At 31.9% G+C, this 26785-nt stretch overlaps 1 protein-coding gene and 4 long non-coding RNA genes across 16 annotated transcripts in view; 1 reads left to right on the top strand and 4 right to left on the bottom strand.

Moving 5' to 3' along the window:
* Window positions 1-26785, top strand: part of Glut1 (Glucose transporter 1) — a 337838-nt gene that overhangs the window by 284151 nt on the left and 26902 nt on the right. The window lies entirely within an intron of this gene.
* On the bottom strand, window positions 1859-3300 carry LOC135135286 (uncharacterized). The gene is made up of 2 exons (XR_010281485.1): window positions 3214-3300; window positions 1859-3139 (listed from the first exon to the last, which is right to left on the bottom strand). It is a non-coding gene; the product is annotated as an uncharacterized LOC135135286 (long non-coding RNA).
* LOC135134953 (uncharacterized) lies at window positions 10241-11999 on the bottom strand. 3 transcript variants are annotated; one of them, XR_010281412.1, is made up of 4 exons: window positions 11581-11991; window positions 10912-11515; window positions 10737-10847; window positions 10241-10537 (listed from the first exon to the last, which is right to left on the bottom strand). It is a non-coding gene; the product is annotated as an uncharacterized LOC135134953 (long non-coding RNA). The 3 variants fall into 3 exon arrangements; XR_010281411.1 differs by having other exon boundaries at window positions 10737-11515; window positions 11581-11999; XR_010281413.1 differs by lacking the exon at window positions 10737-10847 and having other exon boundaries at window positions 11581-11983.
* On the bottom strand, window positions 14298-15075 carry LOC135135364 (uncharacterized). Its single transcript, XR_010281516.1, has 3 exons — window positions 15025-15075; window positions 14760-14954; window positions 14298-14691 (listed from the first exon to the last, which is right to left on the bottom strand). It is a non-coding gene; the product is annotated as an uncharacterized LOC135135364 (long non-coding RNA).
* Window positions 17706-18313, bottom strand: LOC135135421 (uncharacterized). Its single transcript, XR_010281536.1, has 2 exons — window positions 18132-18313; window positions 17706-18075 (listed from the first exon to the last, which is right to left on the bottom strand). It is a non-coding gene; the product is annotated as an uncharacterized LOC135135421 (long non-coding RNA).

Below are 26785 nucleotides of genomic sequence, written 5' to 3'. Positions count from 1 at the left end.
CATCTTTCATTCACTTAAATAAGAAGTAACAAACCTCTAAATATACGACACAACATAATATAAATCCGCTTTCAAGGCGTATTTGTTTGATTATTGATTCATATTTGGAAATCGTTCAAAGACTTCTGTCGAGTTTCATAGGAATTCGATTGTATTTAACAAAGTTGAAGGTGGATTATATTATTTCTCGGTAATGGTTTATTGTTTTTAGCGGTTTATATAATGCGGTGCTTCAGACAGGGTGGACTTGTAAATATTTAGCACCTGCGTCAACGCTTGTTTAGAGAAAAGCAACGTAATGATTATTTTCTCATTGTGATGTGGGAAATCCACAGAAAAGTGTGAAAGTAATTTTTAAATATAGACACGGAAAAGTTTTGGTCGTTAAACTTTCAAAAAAGGCAGTCGCTTAAGAAACGTGATGAGATTGACGAAAATGAAACAATGTGAATCGTTTAACGGTTTATTGGTGGCACTAGTGTTGACAATATGATTGAAAGTAATACAAAAGGTAAACACGTTTATGTAAATTCTGGTACTTCTTTGCCGTCACATGAAGTGTTGTATCTATCCGGTGTATCATGTTTGTCTTTTTTGCCGGACTTACACCTTTTCGATAGGGGATTCCTGATCTACGGCTTCATCAGATGGAGTGTCCATGTTACATTTTTCAGAATTACCTTCCTTTCAAAATACCGCAAAAAGAGTTTATTACTTTTCGGGACATATCTTTAACATCATCAAAAATACTAACATTATTATTGACATGTTATCCATTGTGTTTTCACTGAATTTACGGTACTTAGCTTTTGTTCCAAAAATACGAGATAACTAGTTGTAACCTGAACCGAAATTTGTTATAATATACGAATAATACATATTAAAACAAGTCACGGATATTATTGAAGTCTTTGCTACATTAAAAAAAAAATGCGTTGTTTACAAACTTCAGAATTTTAGATTAGATGTGATAATGTTTGGAGTTTTAATTTATTCGTTCCATATGCCATCTTTCGGTCTCTCTCTATGAAAAGAGTAAATTTTGAAATGGGGTGAAAATTCCAGGAAAATGTAAAAGAAAATGAGGTTATTCAGGTAAAATTTACATTTAAAATCTGTGATATTTTAATAGTTATAATAATAAAAAATTACAAAAAATAGTAATAAAATATAACATCCGTTGTTGTTTGGCAGAATTTTCCTTCAACAGTTTGATAAGTAAAGAAAAATAAATGTACAACTAGAGAGACATTCGAACCCACGTCTCCTACTTGCCGGGCGGGTATTCTACCAGCTGAACTATCCAATTATCCTTCCTCGCTTACCAATGTATTATTGTGCCATCACAAAATGTAAATCTGAATTTCATAATATCATTCAGAAAGCTATCGTATTATTATTCAGTTTTATCCAGCAGTGTTAGTCGAAATCAAATATCCATATAAATCCTGTAGAGCTAGTTATTCTGAATTCATTAATCACGCATTCTCCGCCACTGTCTATGATTTGAAGCATTATATTGCGAAAACACGCTTGTTTATATTTGGTCTGGAGTGCATTTAGAAAACAAGCAGAGTTGGGAAACTAACGAGGCAAGGCACAAAATGCTCGAATATCTAAATATCGAAAAAAATATATTGTCGTACTTTCGTTTTTGAGTCTACATGGAATTTTTTTGACAATAAATGGATTTTTAGAAACATTAATCACGTCAAAAATGTGTAATATTTCTATGCTAGAAAATCTAATTTGTATTTGATTAATTATAATGTCAAGAATTTCAGAAAATATTTGCCTTAATTTCTGTTGTTCATTCATTTCACTTTCTTTACAACGTTTCAATAATAAAATATCAGTGTCAAGTTTTCCATAAATTTTATTAAAAAATGGTTTTTTTACCTAAAGTTGTGTGCAACAAATTTCTAGCCCTGACAATATCTGTGAACGAACTTACTTTGCAAAATCTTAAAGTTCGTATCAGTCTGTTGAAAAATGAATGTCAAAATTTCTAGAAAAAATACAATTTCTCATTATACTCACAAGTTTAAGCACCCAAAAATTCCAATTTGCGAAAAAATAGTCGTAATCCTGACTACCGAAATCAAATTATAACAATCACCAAAGCACTGACTTGACACAATATATAAATGTTTAATATCATTTTTTACACATAGATCTATTACAAACAATAACGGCCTAATTTTGAATATTCTGCCTTTTAATACTAATGAAAAAGTGCAAAGTGCACAAGTAAAAAATCAACTTGTGAATTAATGAACACAATACTCAAATTCAGACATAACAAACACTAATTCAGATTTTTCCAACCACAATTTAGGCTATAAACATTCCTTCGAAACAGTAAAAACACTAAAGTCCTACACATTCTTCGATATTTTAGTCACAGTTTAAGATAAGAAAGAAGACCTTCGGGTTAGAGAGCGGAGACGAACTTAACACTTCTAGGAAAACGTAACTAGCTACCGATTTTAAAAAATATATTTCTAGTTACATCTAGCAAGTATTAAATACAGGGTGTAATTGAAAGGTACGTACAACAAAATTGACAGTTATTGGCGAAGTCTAAGAAGTCTGAAAAACTTATTTTGTGTTATCAAAATTATAAGGGGAAAATTAACCCTTATCCAACCTTTTTAGAACTGTAACAATAAAATTTTTGTCAAAAGTTGTTGCTATAGAAACGAAAGATGATCTTTTTATCAAAGGCGTACAACGAATTTGGACATAAGTTTTAAAAATTTTTATCTCCAAAAGAAGAACACTTTTACCTGAACTTTTTTTACTTTTAGCACCCATACTTCGAGACTAAATGCCGATTTTATTTTGTACGCACCTTTCAATAACACGCTGTATAATGATTATAGTTAATATAGAACATAGATTAACAACATAATTAGTCTCTACTTAAATTCTTCTTTTTCGGCTCCATCCAGCCCCGCATTCGGTCTGTTTTCAGTATCAAATATTTGCCGTTTGACCCGGTTTCGTGTTGGCTGTTTTGAACCTGCTTCGTTCTCTGGGTTAATGTTTGAACTGTTGGAATCGTCAGTCATATCTTCGCTGTTTTCTTCAGTGTTTGTGTTTGTCTGCTCTGAACAATCACTCATTATGCTGTCTGCTGTCGTAATGCTTGGTGGTTAATATTGATCGTTTCAAATAAAACTAAATAAGTACTTAAGATAAAATTATTACCTTTCACTTTAGAATCTTCAATAATAATCAACAAACGATTGTGTACTGAAATATTTGTTTTGACTGTAGTCTGGTCGAATGTGCGGCTGCTACTGACGTTCCGAGTGCAGTTTAGGGCACCCCAAAATTTCTCTAGATAGCTAAAGTAGAGGGAAATTTGTTATCATGCGTGGTAGCTGATAGCACAGTTTGTAAAATGTTCGATTTTCGAATTCGTATTGGAACACAGTTTCGGAAGTTATTTACCTCACTCGCGGATTTTTTAGCCTTTTAAATAATACCACAAGAAACCTGAAACTTTTCTTAAGATCTTCTTTCAACACGCAAACCATTGCAGCTCCTTCTAAAAAAATACATGAATGCGTCCGTTTAAATTGACCTCAAAATTTCGTTAAGTTTGTAATGTTTTTTATTAAAAACTGCAGACTGGAATACAAATATGGAGGTTCTCTGGTCTCAAGTTTGTTAACTCGTAAGATACTTTTTTAAAGCTATAGATTTAATGTTTTTAAATGTAACTATTGGAATTGTGATGGGGTTCCACATGTATTTAAAATAGGACGAAAGCTTAATCAGAAGAAAACACCTAGGGCCGGTTTATAGAAAGGTGAATTAAATATTTAATCCTCGATTAATTTAACACTGGATTAAAATGTGGAATGGGAGCTCGTGATTGGTTAAAACATGCACGTCGCCTAGCAACGGACCTCAATTAAAAGTTAACAGCGAATTAACTTTAATTTCGGTTTCTATAAACCAGATCCTAGTCTTTGATCTACCTGACAAAACTAAGCTCGAATGAAACTACGAAATTGAGTTCATTTTAACAGAATTATCAATATTTAAAAAACAATTGAAGTGCATTGCATAGACACGAAAAAGTCCGTTTCATTAAACTTCCAACTCACCTAAAAAATTATTAGATTGACACAAAATGAAACAATGTGAATCGTTTAACCATTTAATTATAGCATTAGTGATTACAATCCGGATACAAGTAATACAAAAAGGTAAACACGTTTATGTAAATACTGGTACTTTCTTGCCACCACATCCAATGTTGGATCTGTTCGGTGTATCGATTAGTTGTCTTTTTCACCAAATGGTACTACTTCCTTGCCATCACATCCAATGTTGGGTCTATCCGGTACATCGATTAGTTCTCTTTTTGGTCGAACTAACACCTTTTCTTCAGAAGACTCTTGATTTTCAGCTTCATTAGGCGAAGTATTGGTGTCACACTTTTCAGAATTATCACTCATGATATCACCCTTTTGGTTGTTTGGCGATCTAGTGACTATATTTCTGCGCATACTTGCCTTAAAAATGGTTCGCCTTTTATATACTGACGATACAATAAAAATTATCTTCCTTTAAAAACGCCGCCAAAAGAGTTTATTACTTTTCGGTAACTTATCATTGCGAAAAATACTACTATTAAAGTCATGTTATCCACTGATTTTTCACTGAATTTACGGTAGTTTCATTTTTTTCAGAAATACAAGATAACTAATTGTATCCGATTTTTCTATAATCTATTATATGCTATTATTATACATGACTTATAAAATAAAGAAAAAGTGACCCGTTCTGCTGTAATAAAATCGCGAGTATGTTCAAAATCACATAAACATAATTTCTGATTTTGATAACCAAAATCTATATTTTTCAAAAAGTGGAATTTGTTGGACCTGTACTTCAGGAGCTAGGGAAGTTCGGTCAAAATAAGCTTCGACTAGTTTTTTTTATATTTCTTTATTACTCATAAACTTACGTTGATTTATGTACAACAACATTTATAAACATACCCTTCCTCAAAAATATATACCCTATCTTAGTCGTGAATCTACTTAACCATAGTAAGTATATCATTAACAGATGGTTGATATTTAATATCTCTCTCCTACCACGTAAGAACAACCAACTTTTTGACTTATTTTCTATTAGTTTACTGTAATGTGCTCCCCAGCTAAGCTTTTCATCTAAAATCACTCCAAAAAAAAAACATTTGTAGATTTACTTAATTGAGAATCAAGAAAAGAAAACGTAACCTTATCTAGGTCAAACTTACATTATTTTGATACAATCTGATAGGTTTCGCTTTTTGATCGTTTAGATATAGGTTGTTAAAATTAAACCAACTCGACATGTTTTTGGACAATTCATTATGTTTTTCGCATGGCTTCATAGAGTTTGCAGCGGATAGCACGACTGTTGTATCATTTTCATGTAGCATTGTATTTACTGTAGTTCGTAGGATTGTGCTCAAGTGCAACATATAAACAAAATAGGGTCTAGTATAAACGCTTGTGGCTCTTAACTTTACTTCTAACTTATCCGATGATATATTTGTGTACAATTTGTTTCGCATCCAAATATTTATTTACCACATATTGCCACGTGTGCAAAATTTACGATTTGGGACCTATACCCCAAATGCCATAGCTTTACAGTTTGTCCAAAAGCTTATCATGAGAAACAGTGTTAAAACTTTGCTCAAGTCACAAAATATTCCTTTCTTTATGCAGAACCTGCAGGCAAAAAAAAAACAAATTCATCAACATTTGATTGGATCAACTGTTTATCTCTGTGTGATTAATATTATTGTTAAAATTTTCATCTTCTTGCTAATAGAAATTTTATTAGTATTACTTTATTGTATTGTACATTACTTTTCGGTTTTTTGACGAGGATCAAGGTGTATTGAAAGAATCTTACTTTGTTGAAGAAAAACCTATATTTTGAACTTAGCTGTTACTACCCAGATGAGAAATCAGATGAAAATGATCATCAGAACCAACAAAGATTTTGGCAAAAATACACTAGAATCATTCAAACAAAATTACGGGACGAATTTTATCCTTCAACAGGAGTACGCAGCCAATTTGAGTTCAGTGAATTATCACTATTTAAAATTGTGCATTGATATGGACATGGAAAAGTCCGGTCATTTTGCTTTCAGCGAAAAATAATCACCCAAAGAGTGTTTAAAAATGAAACAAAGTGAATTGTTTAACCACTTATTTATAGCATTAATGATTATAATATGGTTACAAGTAATACAAAAAGGTAAACATATTTATGTAAATCCTGCTGCTTTCTTGCCATCATATCCAATGCTGGATCTGTTCGGTGTATCGATTAGTTGTCATTTTCGCCAAATGGTTGTACTTGCATGCCATCACATCCAATGTTGGGTCTATCCGGTACATCGATTAGTTCTCTTTTTGGCCGAACTAACACTTTTTCTTCAGAGGACTCTTGATTTTCAACTTCATTAGGCGAAGTATTTGTGTCACACATTTCAGAATTATCACTCATGATAATACCCTTTTGGACGTTTGGCGATCTAGTGACTATATTTCTGCGCATACTTACCTTAATATTAGTACGTTTTTTATATACTGGCGATACAATAAAAATTATCTTCCTTTAAAAACGCCGCCAAAAGAGTTTATTACTTTTCAGTAACTTATCATTGCGAAAAATACTACTATTAAAGTCATGTTATCCACTGATTTTTCACTGAATTTACGGTAGTTTTATTTTTTTCAGAAATAAAAGATAACTAATTGTATCCGATTTTTCTATAATCTATTATATGCTATTGTTATACATGACTTATAAAATAAAGAAAAAGTGACCCGTTCTGCTGTAATAAAATCGCGAGTATGTTCAAAATCACATAAACATAATTTCTGATTTTGATAACCAAAATATATATTTTTCAAAAAGTGGAATTTGTTGGACCTGTACTTCAGGAGCTAGGGAAGTTCTGTCGAAATAAGCTTCGACTAGTTTTTTTTTATATTTCTTTATTACTCATAAACTTACGTTGATTTATGTACAACAACATTTATAAACATACCCTTCCTCAAAAATATATACCCTATCTTAGTCGTGAATCTACTTAACCATAGTAAGTATATCATTAACAGATGGTTGGTGTTTAATATCTCTCTCCTACCACGTAAGAACAACCAACTTTTTGACTTATTTTCTATTAGTTTACTGTAATGTGCTCCCCAGCTAAGCTTTTCATCTAAAATCACTCCAAAAAAAAAAAACATTTGTAGATTTACTTAATTGAGAATCAAGAAAAGAAAACGTAACCTTATCTAGGTCAAACTTACATTATTTTGATACAATCTGATAGGTTTCGCTTTTTGATCGTTTAGATATAGGTTGTTAAAATTAAACCAACTCGACATGTTTTTGGACACTTCATTATGTTTTTCGCATAGCTTCATAGAGTTTGCAGCGGATAGCACGACTGTTGTATCATTTTCATGTAGCATTGTATTTACTGTAGTTCGTAGGATTGTGCTCAAGTGCAACATATAAACAAAATAGGGTCTAGTATAAACGCTTGTGGCTCTTAACTTTACTTCTAACTTATCCGATGATATATTTGTGTACAATTTGTTTCGCATCCAAATATTTATTTACCACATATTGCCACGTGTGCAAAATTTACGATTTGGGACCTATACCCCAAATGCCATAGCTTTACAGTTTGTCCAAAAGCTTATCATGAGAAACAGTGTTAAAACTTTGCTCAAGTCACAAAGTATTCCTTTCTTTATCCAGAACCTGCAGGCAAAAAAAAATAAATTCATCAACATTTGATTGGATTCACTGTTTATCTTTGTGTAATTAATATTATTGTTAAAATTTTCATCTTTTTGACGAGGATCAAGGTGTATTGAAAGAATCTTACTTTTTTGAAGAAAAACCTATATTTTGAACTTAGCTGTTACTACCCAGATGAGGAATCAGATGAAAATGATCATTAGAAGCAAAAAAGATTTTGGCAAAAATACACTAGAATCATTCAAACAAAATTACGGAACGAATTTTATCCTTCAACAGGAGTACGCAGCCAATTTGAGTCCAGTGAATTATCACTATTTAAAATTGTGCATTGGTATGGACATAGCAAGGTCCGGTTATTTTGCTTTCAGCGAAAAATAATCACCCAAAAAGTGTTTAGATTTACAAAAATGAAACAAAATGAATTGTTTAACCACTTATTTATAGCGTTAATGATTATAATAAGGTTACAAGTAATACAAAAAGGTAAACATATTTATGTAAATGCTGCTTCTTTCCTGCCATCATATCCAATGCTGGATCTGTTCGGTGTATCGATTAGTTGTCATTTTCGCCAAATGGTTGTATTTGCATGCCATCACATCCAATGTTGGGTCTATCCGGTACATCGATTAGTTCTCTTTTTGGTCGAACTAACACCTTTTCTTCAGAACACTCTTGATTTTCAGCTTCATTAAACGAAGGATTGGTGTCACACTTTTCAGAATTATCACTCATGATATCACCCTTTTGGTCGTTTGGCGATCTAGTGACTATATTTCTGCGCATACTTGCCTTAAAAATGGTTCGCCTTTTATATACTGACGATATAATAAAAATTATCTTCCTTTAAAAACGCCGCCAAAAGAGTTTATTACTTTTCGGTAACTTATCATTACCACCGTAAAAAATTCTACTGTTAAAATTATCCATTGATTTTTCACTGAATTTACGGTAGTTTTTGTTCTTGAAATACAAGATAACTATTTAGTTATATCCAATTTTTGTATCCATCTGCTATACGTTATTATTACTAACTTATATTGATATTTCAAAATAATAGAAACTTTACATCTGATTTTGCCAACCATGTAAATATATATTGCACATTAAAGTAAGTCAGTGATATTTTCTGAAACGTCTACATTTTATATATACTATTACAAAATGTACAACTCCAATCACATATAACTTATAAAAAACACTACATCACAAAAATTTTCTTATACAGATCTTTTATAATTGTTTGATACCTAGTAGAGCAAACACCTTATTTGTAAGATTGTCAATTTCAATTTGACGTTTGATGTCAAAGCCGTATATTGTTGTTTTTGATGTATTAAAATTTTAGGTTAAATAGTGCACAGTGGTGTGCAAGAACTACTACTGACTTCAAAAATCAATAGCCTACTAAAAATCAAACATTAATGAAAGCTCCATAAAATACAAAGTCATTTTGACTAGATGGAGATTCAATTTATATTTAAATATTTTGAACTTCTGTCATATTTGAAATCATTTCGGATTTTATTAAGTCTATATAACCAGTTCTAATGATTGAATTTAAAGAATTCGACATATTTTCGGACATTTCATTACCTTTTCGTTGTAGCTTGATGTCGTCTACAGCGGATACCATGACTATTCAATTATTTTCAGATAGTGTTGTAGTTCTTTAGTTCCTAGACTTGTGCTCAAGTCATAGATGTAACGTTAAACAAAATGGGGCCTATTGTAGACCTTTGTGGCACACCTAACTTTCCTTCTAACATATCTGATTATATATTTTTTATATACTTAGTTTGTTTTTCTATACATGTTTATGGCAATACCGCCTGGATAACATGTCCGTTCTTAAAAGCTTATCATGAGAAATAGTGTCAACAGCTTTGCTTAAGTCAAAAAATATTCCAAATGGGTATTCTCCTTCCTCTATGCAGGGCCTGCAGACAAAAAATCAAATTAATCAACATTTGATTAGATTCAGTGTTTATCTCTATGTAATTATTATTATTGTTAACATTTTCATCTTCTTACTAATAGAAATTTTATTATTAGGTATATTAGTTTTTTGGCTAGGGCCAGGGTACATTATCTAAAAGTACTTTATTTTTTTAATCAAAGCTTAGATTTTGAACTTAGCTTATACTAATCAGGTGAGAAAACGAAAGAAAATAGCATGGCTGTGATGTACCTAACAGAACCCACTTAGGTTTTGACGGCAAGATAAAAGAATCATACGAATAAAACTACGAGACGAACTTTATCTTTCAACAGATTTTTGCAGCCAACTTGAGTTCAGTGAATTATCACTATTTAAAATACAACTGATTGTGCATTGGTGTGTTCACAGAAAAATCCGGTCATTATACTTCCATCGAAAGACAATAATCGCCCAAAAAGTGGTTAGATTTACAAAAATGAAACAAAGTGAATCGTTTAACCATTTATTTGTGGCATTAGTGCATACACTGCGGTTACAATTAGTACAAGAAATAAACACGTTTACGTAAATTCTGTTTCTTCATTGCCTCCCAATCCAGCGTTGGGTCTATCCGGTCCATCAAATATTTGCCTCTTTTTCCGAATTAGCACCTTTTTGGTAGAAGATTTTTGATCTTCGGCTTCATTAGACGGTACATTCGTGTCACAGGTCTCAGAATTATCACTCATGATGACCGGCCTTTTCGACGTTTGGCAGCCTACTGACTAGATTCCTACGCATTCTTACCTTAAAAAGAGTTCGCCTTTTAAATATTTACCATCCAATAAAACTTATCTTCCTTTAAAAACGCCGCAAAAAAAATTTATTACTTTTCAGGGACATTCAACACCGCGGAAAATACTATTATTAACTTAAAATTCCAGACCTCCTCCAACGTAAATATTTAACGAAACTGAAATTCTTCAACCTGCCTATATTTACTCACCTTTGTAATAAGGGGTTTTAGTCGGTAAAAAACTGTTAAATCGAAAACTCAGGTGGAAGGTTATTACGATGTGTGACAACGGTGAAGAAACTGCATTTTCTGAAGCCAATACTGACCCGACAGAGGCCGGTTTAGAGGAAAACCGTACTCAATTAAGCAGGAGAAAACGACAAACCTTTGATGTACCTGATAGAACCAACGTAGATTTGGAAGGACAGGCAGTAGAACCTTTCGAATGAAACTATAGAATGAAATTTATCGGTCAAGAGGAATATGAATCAGTTTAGACAGAATTATCAATATCTGAAACACAAGTGAAGTGCGTAGTGATTTATAAGTCTAGTTCTGTTCGTTGAATCTTTGATAATAAAAAATTATACTCCACAACAAATATTTTAAAACATGTATTTCAAGTTTCATGTGGCAATTAACAATTACAGTTACATATATATGTAGTTGTACAAATGTTTATAGTAAAATACAATACTTTCACACGTACATGCTTATTAACGCAATAAAAAAATATAATAGTTATAATGTAGAACACACAGATTTAGTATAAATACTTGATCTTTAATTAAATTCTTCTGTTTCTTCTCCATCCAGTCCCACATTCGGTCTGACTGGAACATCAAATATGTGCCGCTTCTTCCGGTTTAGCGCCGGCTGCTCTGAGGCGTCCTCCGGGTTAGTGTTTGAACCGTTGTCGGTCACATCTTCCTTATTTTCTTGATTGTTTGTGTTCGTTTGCTCTGAAGAATCGCTCATGATGATGTCTGCTGTCGTAATGTTTGTTCGTTTAATACTGGTCGTTTTAAAAAAAATAGATAAGATAAATAATTACCTTGCACTCTATAATCTTCACTATCAACAAACGATTGTATACTGAAATGTTTGTTTTGACTGTAGCTTGGTCGAATGCGCTGATGATACTGACGTTCCGGGTTTGGTTTAGGGCGCCCTAAATTTCTCTAGATAGGTGATACTGGTCCGATAGTGGTCCAAGGTCGGCAGGTAAAATGACATTCAAGTTTTCTAATGTGGGTCTTTAAATGAAACCGAAAAATGTGGCTTTGATTACGAGTCAAGACGATGTGTGTTTAAAAAAAATGTTGTTGAGAAATTTCAAATTGAACAATGTCCACCGAACCGATTATTTGGAGTTTTCTGTGTGCTTTAAGACCAACGCGAAAATAATAAAATGCTACTCATATCATTTCTAGCGATCAGATGCAATATTTGCAATAAGAGAAAAAACCCTTGTTTGTTTTTAAAATCACTTTTCTTATCTCACTCACACCCGATACCTATATGTACAAAACATAAAGCAAATACTTGAGGATGCTTATATCTTACACTTATACAGACAAAATACATAAATTTATCTATTGCACTTATTAGTATCTTTTTTTTTGCTAATTAAAGAAAACAGATAAACACTTGTAAAAGCTCTAAAATAAATCTGAATAGCCTGACTAAATCCTTGCAAATTAAACAATCTTAAGACTAATTCATATCCGTTTTTAAAATAATAATAATAATAAATTACAAAACATTAAAGTTTTGACTTAACATCCATGGATTGTGACAATTTCATTTGTTATGAAGTCATGTTAAATATTACAGCACTTTTAGGAGGTTCGCATCGCAAAAACGTTGAACAATGACCCAAGTTACACAACTTTAAAAATTCTTGGTAAATTTTCCGCTTTATCAATCTGAGCAAACAGTTTTGTTGTCTAAATAATCGATAATATGTTGGCGTGAAAGTACATTTTTCTAAGAGGTGTGAGCACTCTGAATTTTCCAAACAGATTCAAATATGTCTCCATCACCTCAGACTTCGAAACTCTAACACCATAGGGTAGTCCTACATGCTGATGGCTGTTGGTTGCCGTAGGTGGTAAAATCTTAGAAAATACTACTTCTAAAATTTTCTGAAATTAGTTTAGTATGTCGATTTACGTAGAAAAAAACTCTTACACAAAAAAATATTAAATAGGATTTTCTCTTCAACAATTTCTCGTAAATACTGTACCTTTTCAAAAATTAAACATTTCTGTTGACAGTTATGACATCCAGTTTTTTTGTTGCCCATTTTCGATTCTAGGATGTAATTGTATCTAATTTTTGTACAGCTGGCTATATGCTATTATTATACGCAACTTACAAAATTTAAAAGAGAATGACTCATTCTGCTGTAATAAAATCCAGAGTATGTTCAAAATCACTCAAACCTTATGTCTGATTTTGCTAACCATGTTCACATTAAAAGTAAATCACAGATATTTTTTGAAGTATTTATATTTTATATTTAAAAAACTAAACATAATTGCCTACAGAATTTCAGTTTAGAAACGATCATGTTTGGAACTTTATTATATCCTACAGAAAAATATTCCATCACATAAATTTTCTTATCTAATATATAGTAGGCCATGCAATTTGGTTAATCATCCCCACCAACAATATGATGACGTAATTTCAAAGAATTCTATTTTAAAATTATAGAAACAAATTAAACAAATTTCTACGTGACATTCTTCCGATCTGTAAATAAACACTTGAAGTTAAAGCTTGTTATTATTGCTAAGAGGCCATGTTTTCCATGACGGAACCAACAAACATTTTGATTTTACCGTAGAAACATTCGAATAAAACTACGGGACGAACTTTATCTTTCAACAGGAATACACAACCAACCTGAGTTCAATGAATTATCACTGAAAAAAGTGCTTCGATTAGCAAAAATGAAACAAAATGAATCGTTTAACCATTTATTTGTGGCATTAGTGCTTACAAATAGTACAAAAATTAAACACGTTTACGTAAATTCTGTTTCTTCATTGCCACTCAGTCCAGCGTTGGGTCTGTCCGGTCTATCAAATATTTGCCTTTCTTTCCGAACTAGCACCTTTTTGGTAGGAGATTTTTGATCTTCGGCTTCATTAGACAGTGTATTCGTGTCACACTTTTCAGAATTATCACTCATGATAATCGGCCTTTTGGACGTTTGGCAACATAGTGACTAGATTTCTAAGCATTTTTGCCTTAAAAAAAGTTCGTCTTTTAAATATTTACGATACAATAAAACTTATCTTTCTTTAAAAACGCCGCAAAAAAAGTTTATTACTTTTCGGCGACATTCAACACCGCGGAAAATGCTATTATTACCTTAAAATTCCAGACCTCCTCCAACGAAAATATTTAACGAAGTTGAAATTCTTCAACCTGCCTATTCTGACTCACCTTTGTAATAGGCATTTTAGTCAGTAAAAAACTGTTAAATCGAAAACTCATGCGAAAGACCAGTTCAGAAGAAAACCGTACTGAATTAAGTAGAAGGAAACTTTTGATGTATCTGATAGAACCAATGTCAATTTTGATGGACAGGCAGTAGAACCTTTCGAATGAAACTATGGAATGAAATTTATCTTTCAACAACAATACGAATGAGTTCAAACAGAATTATCAATATTTGAAACGCAAGTGAAGTGCATGGTGATTTATACCTTTAGTTGTTCGTTGAAACTTTGATAATAGAAAAATATACTCCACAGCAAATTTTAAAACATGTATTTCAAGTTTCGTGTGGCAATTAACAGTTACATATATATGTATTTGTACAAATGTTTATAGTAAAATACAATACTTTCACACGTACATGCTTATTAATGCAATAAAAAAGTATAATGATTATAATGTAGAACACACTGATTTAGTATAAATACTTGATCTTAATTAAACTCTCCTGTTTCTTCTCCACCCAACCCGAAGCAACTCTCTTTGGGTGGAACATCAAATATGTGCCGCCGTGTCTTCCGGTCTAGAGCCGGCTGCTCTGAGGCCTTCTTCGGCCTAGTCTCCAAAACGGTGTATTTGTCGGTCACATCTTTCTTATTTTCTTAGGGCCCTGCGTTTGTCTGCTCTGAAGAATCGCTCATGATGCTGTCTGCTATCGTAATGCTTGTTCGTTTAATGCAGCTCGTTTCAAAAAAAAAGGTAAAAAAATAAAATAACTACCTTACACTCAAAAATCTTCAAACGATTGTGTTCTGAAATGTTTGTTTTGACTGTAGCTTGGTCGAATGCGCTGAGGATACTAACGTTCCGGGTCTGGCCTAGGGCGACCTAAATTGCTCTAGATATAGGTGATACTCGTCCGATAGTAGTACAAGTTCGGTAGGTAAAATGACATTCGGGTTTTCTAATGTGGCTCTTTAAATGAAACCGAAAAAAAAATTATATCAAGAAATTTCAAATTGAACAAAGATGGCATTGCCATTACTTGGAAGTTTGTGCGTGCTTTAAGACAAATGCGAAAATAATAAAATACCAGTCATTATATATTATTCTCAGCGACCAGATACAATATTTACGATAAAAGGAAAAACCCCGTCTTGTTTATTTCTAAAATCACTTTTCTTATCTCACCCGATACCTATATGTACAAGACATAAAGCAAATACTTGAGGATGCTTATATCTAACAATTATACAAGACTACTGTAACCTCACTTGACACACGTCTTGTAAAACTTTTATGGCCAAACCACCCTTATAAGTCAAACTGGCTATTGTAAGCTTTGTGGACCCGAACCGCAAGGATTATTACTGTCCATTGTTAGTATAATGGAGCTGTGAACTGAATTAAGTAATACAATAGAAAGTTTGACTTAGAAGGGTGCTTTGGCTTATGCCGCTTAAGTCATAAAAGTTGCACAAGGTGTATGTCAAATGAGGTTACTTTATGTACTTTATCTATTGCACTTACTAGTTTATTTTTGTTCTTGTTTTTGGATATTAAAGAAAACATAAGTACACGTAAAAACTGAAAAATAAATGTGATTATCATGACTAAATCCTAGGAAATTAAACAGTCTTTTCTAGGACGATTAATTCATCTTCATTTTCCAAATTAAAATAATAATAATAAATATGCAGAAATAAATTCCAAAATATTATGTAGCTGAGTTAAAGACCAATGGGTTATGATAATTTCATTTGCTATGATAAATATTACAGTAATTCTAGAAGATGCGCATGGCAAAAATGTTGGACAATGACCGAACTTACGTAACTTTAAAAATTTCCACTTTGTGAATCTGAGCAAACAGTTTTGTTGTTTAGATAATCGGTAATATGTTGGCGTTGAAGTACTTTTTTCGTAAGAGGTGTGAGCAGTCTGAATCTCCCAAACAGATTCAAATATGTCTCCATCATCTCAGACTTCGAAACTCTAACACTTTTGGGTAGTCCTACGTACTGATGGCTATCCTAAAAATACTACTTCTAGAATTTGCAATTTTTTTCGTAAGTTGGTACTATTGACTAATTGCCAAGTTTAATTTGAAATTTGAGGTTTGATGACAAAATCTAAGGTTGTGGTATTTGACGTACTAGAATTTTAAATTATGGAGTGCGCAGTAATGCGCAGAAATTAACCAACTGATTTTTAAAAATCAATGGCCTACTAAATATCAAACATTAATAAAAGCCCTGTAGAATACAAATACATTTTGACTAAGTGACATTTCCATTTAAATTTAAATATTTTGATACTTGTTTCATATTTGCAATCATTTGATAGGTTATTATATATATTAACTACATGTCCACTCCTATTGAATTTAAAGAAAATTTTATAACATTTTTCTTTTTCTTCCTGAACGTAAGCTAAGGAAGTATAGTAATCGAATGCATCGGACGAATCGCCACTTTCATGTTTTCTCAACAAACATTTGAAGTTAAAGCTTGTTATTATTGCTAAGAGGTCATGTTTTCCCGTTGGTTATATGCTTTAAACATTTAATAAATATATACTTATTATTATTGTTAACATTTCCAACTTCTTGTTAATAGAAATTTAATTATTGTTACTGATCAAATTGTATTCGTAGAATCTTATTTTGTTGAATAAAAGTCTATATTTTGAATTTAGCTGTTACTAATCAGATTAAGAAACAGATGAAAATGACATGGCTCTGATGTACCTGACAGAACCAACATTGATTTTGACGAAAATACAGTAGAATCATTCGAATAAAATTACGGGACGAACTTAATTTTTCAACAGAAATACACAGCCAACTTAAATTCAGTCAATTATCACTGAAAAAAGTGTTGAGATTACCAAAAATTAAACAAAGTGAACCATTTAACCATTTATTTGTGGCATTAGTGCTTACAATTAGTACAAAAAGTAAACACGTTTACGTAAATTCTGTTTCTTCATTGCGGCTCAGTCCAGCGTTGGGTCTGTCCGGTCTATCAAATATTTGCCTTTCTTTCCGAACTAGCACCTTTTTGGTAGGAGATTTTTGATCTTTGGCTTCATTAGACGGTGTATTCGTGTCACAGTTTTCAGAATTATCACTCATGATAATCGGGCTTTTGGACGTTTAGCAACCTAGTGACTAAATTCCTACGCATTCTTGCCTTAAAAACAGTTCGTCTTTTAAATATTTACGATACAATAAAACTTATCTTCCTTTTAAAACGCCGCAAAAAAACGTTTATTATTTTTCGGCGACATTCAACACCGCGGAAAATGCTATTATTAACTTAAAATTGCAGACCTTCTTAAACGAAAATATTTAACAAAGTTGAAATCCTTCAACCTGCGTATTTTGAGTCACCTTTGTAATTGGGAGTTTTAGTCGGTAAAAACTGTTAATCGAAAACTCAGGTAGAAGTTGTTATTACGACGTGAGACAACGGTGGAGAAACGGCATTTTCTGAAGCAATACTAACCCGACAGAGGCCAGTTCAGAAGAAAACCGTACTCAATTAAGCAGAAGAAAACGACAAACCTTTGATCTACCTGATAGAACCAACGTAGATTTTGATGGACAGGCAGTAGAACCTTTCGAATGAAACTATCGAACGAAATTTATCTTTCAAATGAAGTGTATTTATACCTCTAGTTGTTCATTGAAACTTTAATAATAAAAAATTAAACTCCCCAACAAATATTTTAAAACATGTATTTCAAGTTTCATGTGGCAATTAACAGTTACAGTTACATGTTACAGTTAAATGTTTATAGTAACCTACAATACTTTCGGACGTACATGCTTATTAGTACTGTAATGTAGAACACATCATAGATTTAGTATAAATACTTGATTTTTAAATAAATTCTTCTACTTTTCGTCCATTCGGCCCTATATCCGTTCTGTCTGGAACATCAAATATGTGCCGTTTCTTCCGGTTTGTCTTCGGCTGCTCTGGAGCGTTCTTCGGCTTAGTATTCGAAGCGGTGGAGTTGTCCGTCACATCTTTCTTATTTTCTTGGGTGTTTGTGTTTGTCTGCACTGAACAATCGCTCATGATGTTGTCTAGAATCGTAACGCTTGGTCGTTTCAAATAAAATTATATAAGATAAAAGAATTACCTTGCACTGTAGAATCTTCGATAATAGTCAACAAACGATTATGTACCTACGGAAATTTGTTTCGACTGTAGGTTGGTCGAATGCGCTGACGATACTGACGTTTCGAGTCTGGTTTAGATCGCCCTAAATTTTTCTATATATAGGTGATACTGGTCCGATAGTGGTCCAAGATTGACAGGAAAAATGACATTCAAGTTTTCTGAAACGCCTCTTTAAATGAAATCGAAAAATGTAGCTTTGAATACGAGTCAAGACGATGCATTTTGCTTAAAAAAAATGTTATCAACTAAACAAAGGTGATATAGTCAATTTTCTAAACTAAGACAACGGATCTATTTATAGGTTTATTATATAAATTCAACTTTCCCCTTTCCATTTGCCTGCCTATCGTGGCTTGTTTGTGCTGTCTTGTTTCCAAAACTGGTGAACCGATTACTTGAAGTTTTTTGTGTGCTTTAAGACAAACGCGAAAATAAAAAAATGCCCCTTATTATATCATTTTTAGCGATCAGATGCAACATTTGCGACAAGAGGAAAAACCCCGTCTTGTTTATTTTTAAAATCACTTTTCTTATCTGATCCAATACCTATATGTACCAAACATAAAGCAAATACTTGGGGATGCTTATATCTTGCAACTATACACTTGCATCTATTGCTTTTATTATTTTATTTTTATTTTTTCTTTGTGCTAATTAAAGCAAACAGATAAAGACACTTAAAAGCTGTAAAATAAATCTGAATATCTTGACTAAATCCTACTAAATTAAACAATTAATAATAATACATATACAGAAATAAATTCCAAAATATTATGTAGCTGAGTGAAAGATCAATGTGTTATGATAATTTCATTTGATATGATAAATATTACGGCAAATTTAGAAGATTCGCATCGCAAAAACGTCGGACAATGACCCAAATTACGTAACCTTAAACATTCTTGGTAAATTTTCCACTTTATCAATTTGGATAAACAGTGTTGTTGTTCAGGTAATCGATAATATGATGGCGTAGAAGTACTTTTTTCCGAGAGGTTTGAGCAGTCTGAGTTTTCTAAATAGATTCAAATATGTCTCCATCATCCCAGACTTCGATACTCTAACACTGTATAGTAGTCCTAGGTACTGAAGGCTATTGCTTGGGCGTAGGTGGTAAAATCTTAGAGAATTATATTTCTAAAATTTTATTAAATTAAAGTATTTCTCGTAAATACTGCACCTCATCAAAAATAAAACACTTCTGTTGACAGTAATGGCATCCAATTTTTTGTTGCCCATTTTCGATTCTAGGATGGCTTCCGTTCTCTCAAAGACATGTTCATTTTCAAAGTTTGGTCATATAACTTGCCAAATTTGCAAATCATTACCTTTAAATAATATTTCCAACATTTAAAACGTTACCAAACAAGAAAATATTAGAAAATAAGATCTAACCTAATGTAAAACACCAAAGCTTTATGGTTGAAAAACAGCTTGCATTGATTCGATAAATATTAGATAAAATATAGGTTCTACTTTTTGAGAAAATTTTTTTAGTTTGTTGACGTTACAAACTAGTAAAGTACGCAAATTAAGTTTTCTCGTCTTGGTTCCCTATGGTCGTGTTTTTACTTCCCGAGCGTAAGATTTTTTAGAAAAAAAATCAAAATTGTATACACAATTTGCAATTTTATTTTGAAACTGCCAAATCGAATTATTTGAAATCTTACAGAAGTTTTAAGGTTACCGCAAGCATGGAAATTCTTAATTGAAATATATTTATTTATCCCACACCCCCAAAAATTTCAAAATTTTGCCGAATCGATCATATCTAAAATATGCAAATATGATGACTATAGTCGTGATTTAACATTGCAATCATATTTTTACTTCCCGAAGTGTCTGCGTCAATTTATACATATTAGACAGATATTCTCCGAAACTACTGGACCAATTGTTGTCAAATTTTGTATGTATATTAGGAATGTCATCTAGATTGTAAAATACTACCCAAAATTTCGCTAATCATCCTCAACAACGATTTAACGACGTCATCTTAAAAGATTCTATATTAAAATGATTTAAATGTTATAGTATAATATACTCCTATACTTGAGGTTTAAATGCAACAGAAGGGCTCTTCTGTACTTCAGGTTTTCTTAAAAAAATTAACACAGCATAATTGCATCTTCATGAAGTGGCACGTGGACCTGCGGTCGCACTTTTCGATGTCGAACTTGGTCACTTTTTTTATTGATCAAATTAAAAACGAGCCACCCCATTTTCTCTAAACTGTTTGAATACGTAGTCTTTATTTATTTTAATAACGATAAATATATATTATAATAATAATATTCTGAACATTGTGGGGTAATTAACAAGTTTAGTCCTCTGTTTTGAGGAAACCAACTCATTCAAATTAAACAAATTACTACGTGCTAAACCTGACATTTTTTCGATGTATAAATATAAATAATCTAAGTTATGTATGTACACTGATAATAGCACTAAATATATTTCATATTGTCAGTACGTGTGCGGACCACGCCTTCTTGGAATTTACGATACTAGCCCCTGTTTTATCGAGGTTATCACAAAGCAAAAATCGCAAAATCACACTTTACAATTTTTCAAAAAAGCAGGATTTGTTAGACTGTACTTCGACCAATTTCTTTTGTGATAATCTGAATAAAATAGAAACAATATATATAGATAATACAAATTTAGAATTGCTTACACAAGGTGACTCAAAAAAATTGATGATGTCATCTCAAAATTTTGTAAAGGAAAAACTCATTTGAAACGTACGCGTAGCACGCTTTTTTATGTAAAACTAAAATTTATATATTTATTTATTCCCCCTAAAAAGTTGTTGTCGTCATCTCAAAAAAAATATTAAATAAATATCTAACAAAAAGTACAACCCGAGATCTGGTACTGCTTTGATTCAGGTATATAACATATAAGTTTATTTTTCGCAGGAAATTTTTATATAGTCAATCTAAAAAAAAATAGTTTATAAACTGATTCATTCTTATGGCAGCTTAATTCCCTTAAAGCCTTACGTTAAATTACCGTTACATTCTCAAGATTACCGTATTTATCCCAACCTCTAAATTAATTAATTCACAAATATATTTGCGCCTAAAAACACTCTTTGAAATATAGGTGACATCGGTGGTGCTTCTGAACTTAAGAAAGTTCCGAAAAAATTTGCACTATTAATACATTATCACCGTTATTTATGGAAACAGTAAATATCATTATGAAATTTATTCTCTCTGAAAATGTATCAAAGTCTTAATGTTTTCTCACAACTTTAGATTTTTTTATGGATTTCTTTTTACATTTTGTGTTTATTGGGCGCATTGTAATAAATTAAAATTAAGGAACAAATAATTTGCTATAAATAAAATGTCTTTTTCTATCTTATTTGTACAATACAGTACACAATAGTAACATTCTTCGAACCTTTATTTGTCTATGGGTCAATACTAGCGTGAGATAATATTTAATGTTTAACATGTGCTAAACAAGAATAAAGTCCGTGCGAACAATAAAATTATCTCATAATTGAACAAATTCGTTTTTAAAAAGTCGTAATTGGAGCAAGTTCTCAAGTAACAAATTACATCCACAATGTCATCACACGGTAATTACAATTGGATTTCCAACTCGTAAACTTTACCATAATGATCAATTTGCACATTCTCAAAACTCAGATAATATTACACAACTCCTTTGTAACAATGTTGAGTGATACGTTAACTACGTGTCTGGAAGAAACGTTCTGCTCTGGTTGATCTACGCATTAGCCATTTCTCTATTAACATAAAAGGTTCGTATACGCACTTCGTTGCATTTAATTATTATGTAAAACGCCACATGTAATCGCTTAGCAAATAATAAATATTGACGAAAAACGAAAATACAAGATAAATGATCCAGTAACGCAAACTTCAAGAGGCAAATAAACCCGAACATAATCCCACTGATTAAAGCGCTGTTAAGGAAGCGGTTTGAGGTTTCTCGTTGCAACAGAACACAGCTAGACGTATAATAGACATGCAGTAATCGAGTCAGGACGTTATTAATGCAATCCTGCATTATCTATAATCGAATTGCACCTTCACTGCATCCAAAACGGCGCTGTTTGCATACTAGAGCATGAATTCTGCCAGGAAGTGCCATAATGTGACATAATTACGCTCTCAGCAGCCAAGACAGGCTCCACCAGCATTCAATATAATTTCGAAACTATGATTAAACAAGATATACCGGCCTTTACTAAACATTTAATGCAGAGTTTGAAACAAGGACTTAATTAGCAAAACGCTGTTCTGTTCATGAGATTACCGTTGCTGAAACTTTGGAGAAAGACAATGACTGTTGCAACACGAGGTCAAAAATTGAAACCAAAGCTTTCAGTTCCACCAGAAGCAGGACATTAACAGAAATAACTGGAACACGTGTAAGAGTGAAATGATGACAACGACGATTAATTGGGCTTATGTGTTGCACTCGTTCCCGTTGGCTGCATATTTACTTTGAGTCTTTTTGTCGTTTTTCGTTCCTGCGTGAAAGATTGGTAAAAGGGAATAGCATTCCGGTGTGGCAATTCGTAAGCACGAGCTATGAGTTTGTGTAGATCACGCTATTGCTGCTATTAATGACTTGTTCGAACATAATGTGTTCTGGTCGAAGGACTTGAGGCAATATCCGGAAAAGGGCAAAATTAGACTTTAGTGCATTCAAATGTATTGTGCAAAATAAATGCATTTTTTCAGGTTTAACATACACTAAGTACGGTGTTTTATTCGAAACGACTACAAATTGAGTTAGAAACTGATTCATGTCATTGTATTTCAGCAAGACTGGGAAATATATGATTTTGTACAATTTGTTTAATGGGCGAGTTATGAAACAAAAATCGTGCAAAATTTACATCACGGAACAATTTCTTCATATATTATTTGTTATTGTTCTTACGTTTCAGAAACACTTACTTTCGTTTGTAATTTACAATAACTTTGTATCGGATAAGAAGATAAAATCATTTTTCTACGTCACTGTAAAAACTGCTGGAAAATAACTGATTTCTTAATTAGTGCGAAGAGTGATAGAGACGATCGTTTTTCCCACTAATTGTTAATTTTCCCACTGACTGTTAATTTTCTCACTGATTGTTATTTTTCCCATTAACGACAACACCCGAAAATGAAGCAACAAATATCAGCGATTTTAAAAAGAGATTCGCCTTCTGACGGGGTCTTTTAGGAGCTAAGTACTTAGTAAATCTTGTGTTCGAAATAGAAAAAAAAAATCTAATTATCACACATGCAAACTTCCTACGCATTTTCTTTGTTATACATTGTTTTTAAGAGCAATTTTGAAGTTTTCGTGACAGCTACAACAGTCTTGGTTTTTAGAAATTTTTATGTATTTTCTCTAGCATAATATTATTAAATAACAGAATAATTTATTTCGCATCCAAAATATAGTAAAATATTCTTCAGATCAAAAATTGGTCGAAGATTATTTCAACAGCACTTCCCTCGCCCCTGAAATACAATAAAACATGATATCCAGCCTTTTCGAAAAATTACAAAAGTTGATTTTACGAATTTTAATTTTTTTATGACAACCCCTATAAGTTAAAATAAAGATATCTATATATGGTAATGTTAAAGTAAATGTAAAGAAGCTTGCTGCGCGTATGATTCAATTGATTTTTTCCTTTACAAAATTTTATGATAACGCCAACATTTTTGCAAGTACACGTATATCAGTATGGACAGATAATTCCCAATTTTTAAGGAAAATGGAATTCCTTATTATATATAACACTAAAAGGTTTGCAAGATTTCAAAGCATTCGGTTTAGCAGTTTCTGATTTCATCAACAAAATAAACTGTCTCAATTCATTAATTTTTTTGAGTCGCCGTGTATAATCAATTCTAAAAAATATGAATGCAATGACAAATCACAACACTTTCAGAAGGATTTGTTCGGCAAAATTTTGAGATGGTGTCATCAATTTTTTAAAGCGGATGAACAGATATATTTTGATTACAAATCTACCATGCTTACGATAATTTTAAAACGCCTACAATATTTCAAAGCATGCGGTTTTGCATTTCTGATTTGATCAATAAAATAAGTTGACTCATTCATTAATTTTTTTGAGTCAGCCAGTATATATTTTGCATATTTTAGGTCGCATTTATATGGCAAAATATTGAGATGACGTCATTAGTTTTTAGGGGGTGGTAAACGGATAAACTATAATCAAAGGTTTACCATGTTTCCGATAAACTTAAAACATTTGCAAGGTTTCAGAACATTCGGTTTTGCAATTTCAAAGTTAAATTGTAAATTGTTGTTATACAATTTTATTTTTTTTTTTACAAAAATCTGAAGACCTACGCCAAAAACTCAACACGGATTCATAATCTACAATTGAAGGAGTATGTTATTGTATAAACTTTAAATAATATTTACCACTGTAAATTTTGGTGATGACGTCATCGCATTGGTAGTGGGGATAATCAAACAAATTTTTATCAACATTTTATCTATACGGTCCGGTAGTTTAGAAGATTATCTGTCTAATAAAAATCAACACAGAAGCGGACAGACGGCAGACAGATGGAAAAGAAAGACTTGTGTTTTCGTATTCTACGGGTCATGAAACGTCGAGAAAACCTAAAAATAGCGAGTCACCCGATGGACTCGATTACAATACTTCTTTAGGGGAAGTAAAAATGTTTTGAAGTGCCTAATTTCAGTGAAAAATTCTAATCTGGATATTTCATATGTTCCTATTGAGATCATCAAATCGGGTCTTTTTTTTAATTAGAAGGGGTCCACTACTCAATCTCATATAAAAATTTTCTTACGTGGCTCTATACCAAGTGATTTTTTAAAATTATGCTCTAGTTAGCCATGACATTTACATCAACAATGAAATTCAAACGGTTGGTGTAAGCGTCATAAAATTTAAAAAAATCACGCGATATAAAAATGTTTCATGGTCTAAAAAGTTAGTTCTTTAAACGCTCTACCTGTTAGAAAACCACTCCACAGTTAAATTTTCCGTTTCATCTGACATTATATTTCAGAAAAATTCCAATAATTTTACTATACCAAACTAATATAAAATAACATATTATAAAGTAAATAAGGGTTATTTTGACGATTCAGCATTTACAGTTCTTCGAATATAAAACAGAGTTCCTACTTACGTCCATTTGTCGGCCATCTGTCTGTCGTCTGTCTGCCGATTACAATGAAATTATAAACAGTAAAATAACAACAAAAATGTATTTATTGTACAGTTTGTTCTAACAAATAATATATTTAACCATTAACTTTAAATATTTAACTTTATTTGTAACGATTTGCACAATTAAATTTTATAATTTCTGTTAAAAAATACGAAAGAAATTTCTTTAAATTCAGAGTAACTCTAGCGTTGATGCAATGATGGCAAAACTTTAACTAAATTTGTTTATTTCTTACAAGAAAATGATGATGCCATCTCAAAAAATTATTAAGAGAAGTTACTTTTACCTCTTATTACATTCTGAAACTATTATAAACCCCATTTCTCCATTATTAACAGACTTATATACTGTATTATAAAATTCTAGACACAACATTTCCACAACTTTCTCTATATTAGATAAGTTTTTCAAAAACTGTTTCACATCACCTTTTTTTAATTTTGTTTTTGCATCACATGTCTTTAAAAACCAATATCTCAATTAACTATATAAATTTTGGAACGCTGTTTTCACCACTGTTTTTAGCTTACTAAATTAAAAATCTTAGAGGAAACAAGTCAACTTTTTTCTCCTAAATAAGATACAGTAAAAAGCAGCTCTTAGGCACAATCTGCTTTTATTGTATCTTATTTCTGAATAGATTTTATGGAGTGTTGTTAAGCTGAAAACAGTGGTGAAAACCGCGTTTTGAAATTAAAAAAAAAGATGATGATAAACTGCTTTTAACAAAACTCCCTAGAGAAAGTTATGGACAGGTTAATATAAGTCTGTTAACAGTGAAGATATTCAATACATTCTGAAATGTACTGAAAACCCCATAAGAAGTAGCTACTGACCTTACGCAAATATAATATGTGTTATTTAGTTATTTTCATCTAATTTCTCTCAATCTTGTTTTTTAACAAAATATCGCAAATATTCGTTTTGTAGTTTTTTAATAAATTACAAGATTGTATTGCCCATTATAAATAAGATTTAGTTTATTTAACAAAAGTGTGAGATGACGTCAACACGTTTGTGGGTGAATAGGGAAATTTTGGTTATTGTTTTAATCTAAAATTCCAAAGCAACTGCCTATCAACTTTAAACCCCAACAAGTGAAAATGGAAACCTGCAATTTCAGTTTCTATGAGCTGTTAAACTCGCTTGGGGAATTGCAGTGTCGCTTGTGTTTCGTTAATATGCTAACATAAATAATTTGAGTTGCTTACAGGGGATTTCTCAAAAGAAATAAACGCACAAGCCAAGTTTTTTGTCTATTATTTCATTATAATTAGTGTTGCGTACACAAAATTAAGTTATGTAACAAATTCATCTATGCTGAAAAGTACATCAACCTGCAAATGATAGATGTATCGATCAACTACCATAATAATTAAAGCATGGA

Source organism: Zophobas morio, unplaced genomic scaffold (genome assembly GCF_036711695.1).
Source record: "Zophobas morio isolate AGI-343-1 ecotype UQ-CSIRO unplaced genomic scaffold, CSIRO_AGI_Zmor_V1 ptg000024l, whole genome shotgun sequence".
Classification (NCBI taxonomy): Eukaryota; Metazoa; Arthropoda; class Insecta; order Coleoptera; family Tenebrionidae; genus Zophobas; species Zophobas morio.
The sequence above is the reverse complement of the archived record's forward strand: the minus strand, read 5'-3'. Positions and strand labels throughout refer to the sequence as shown.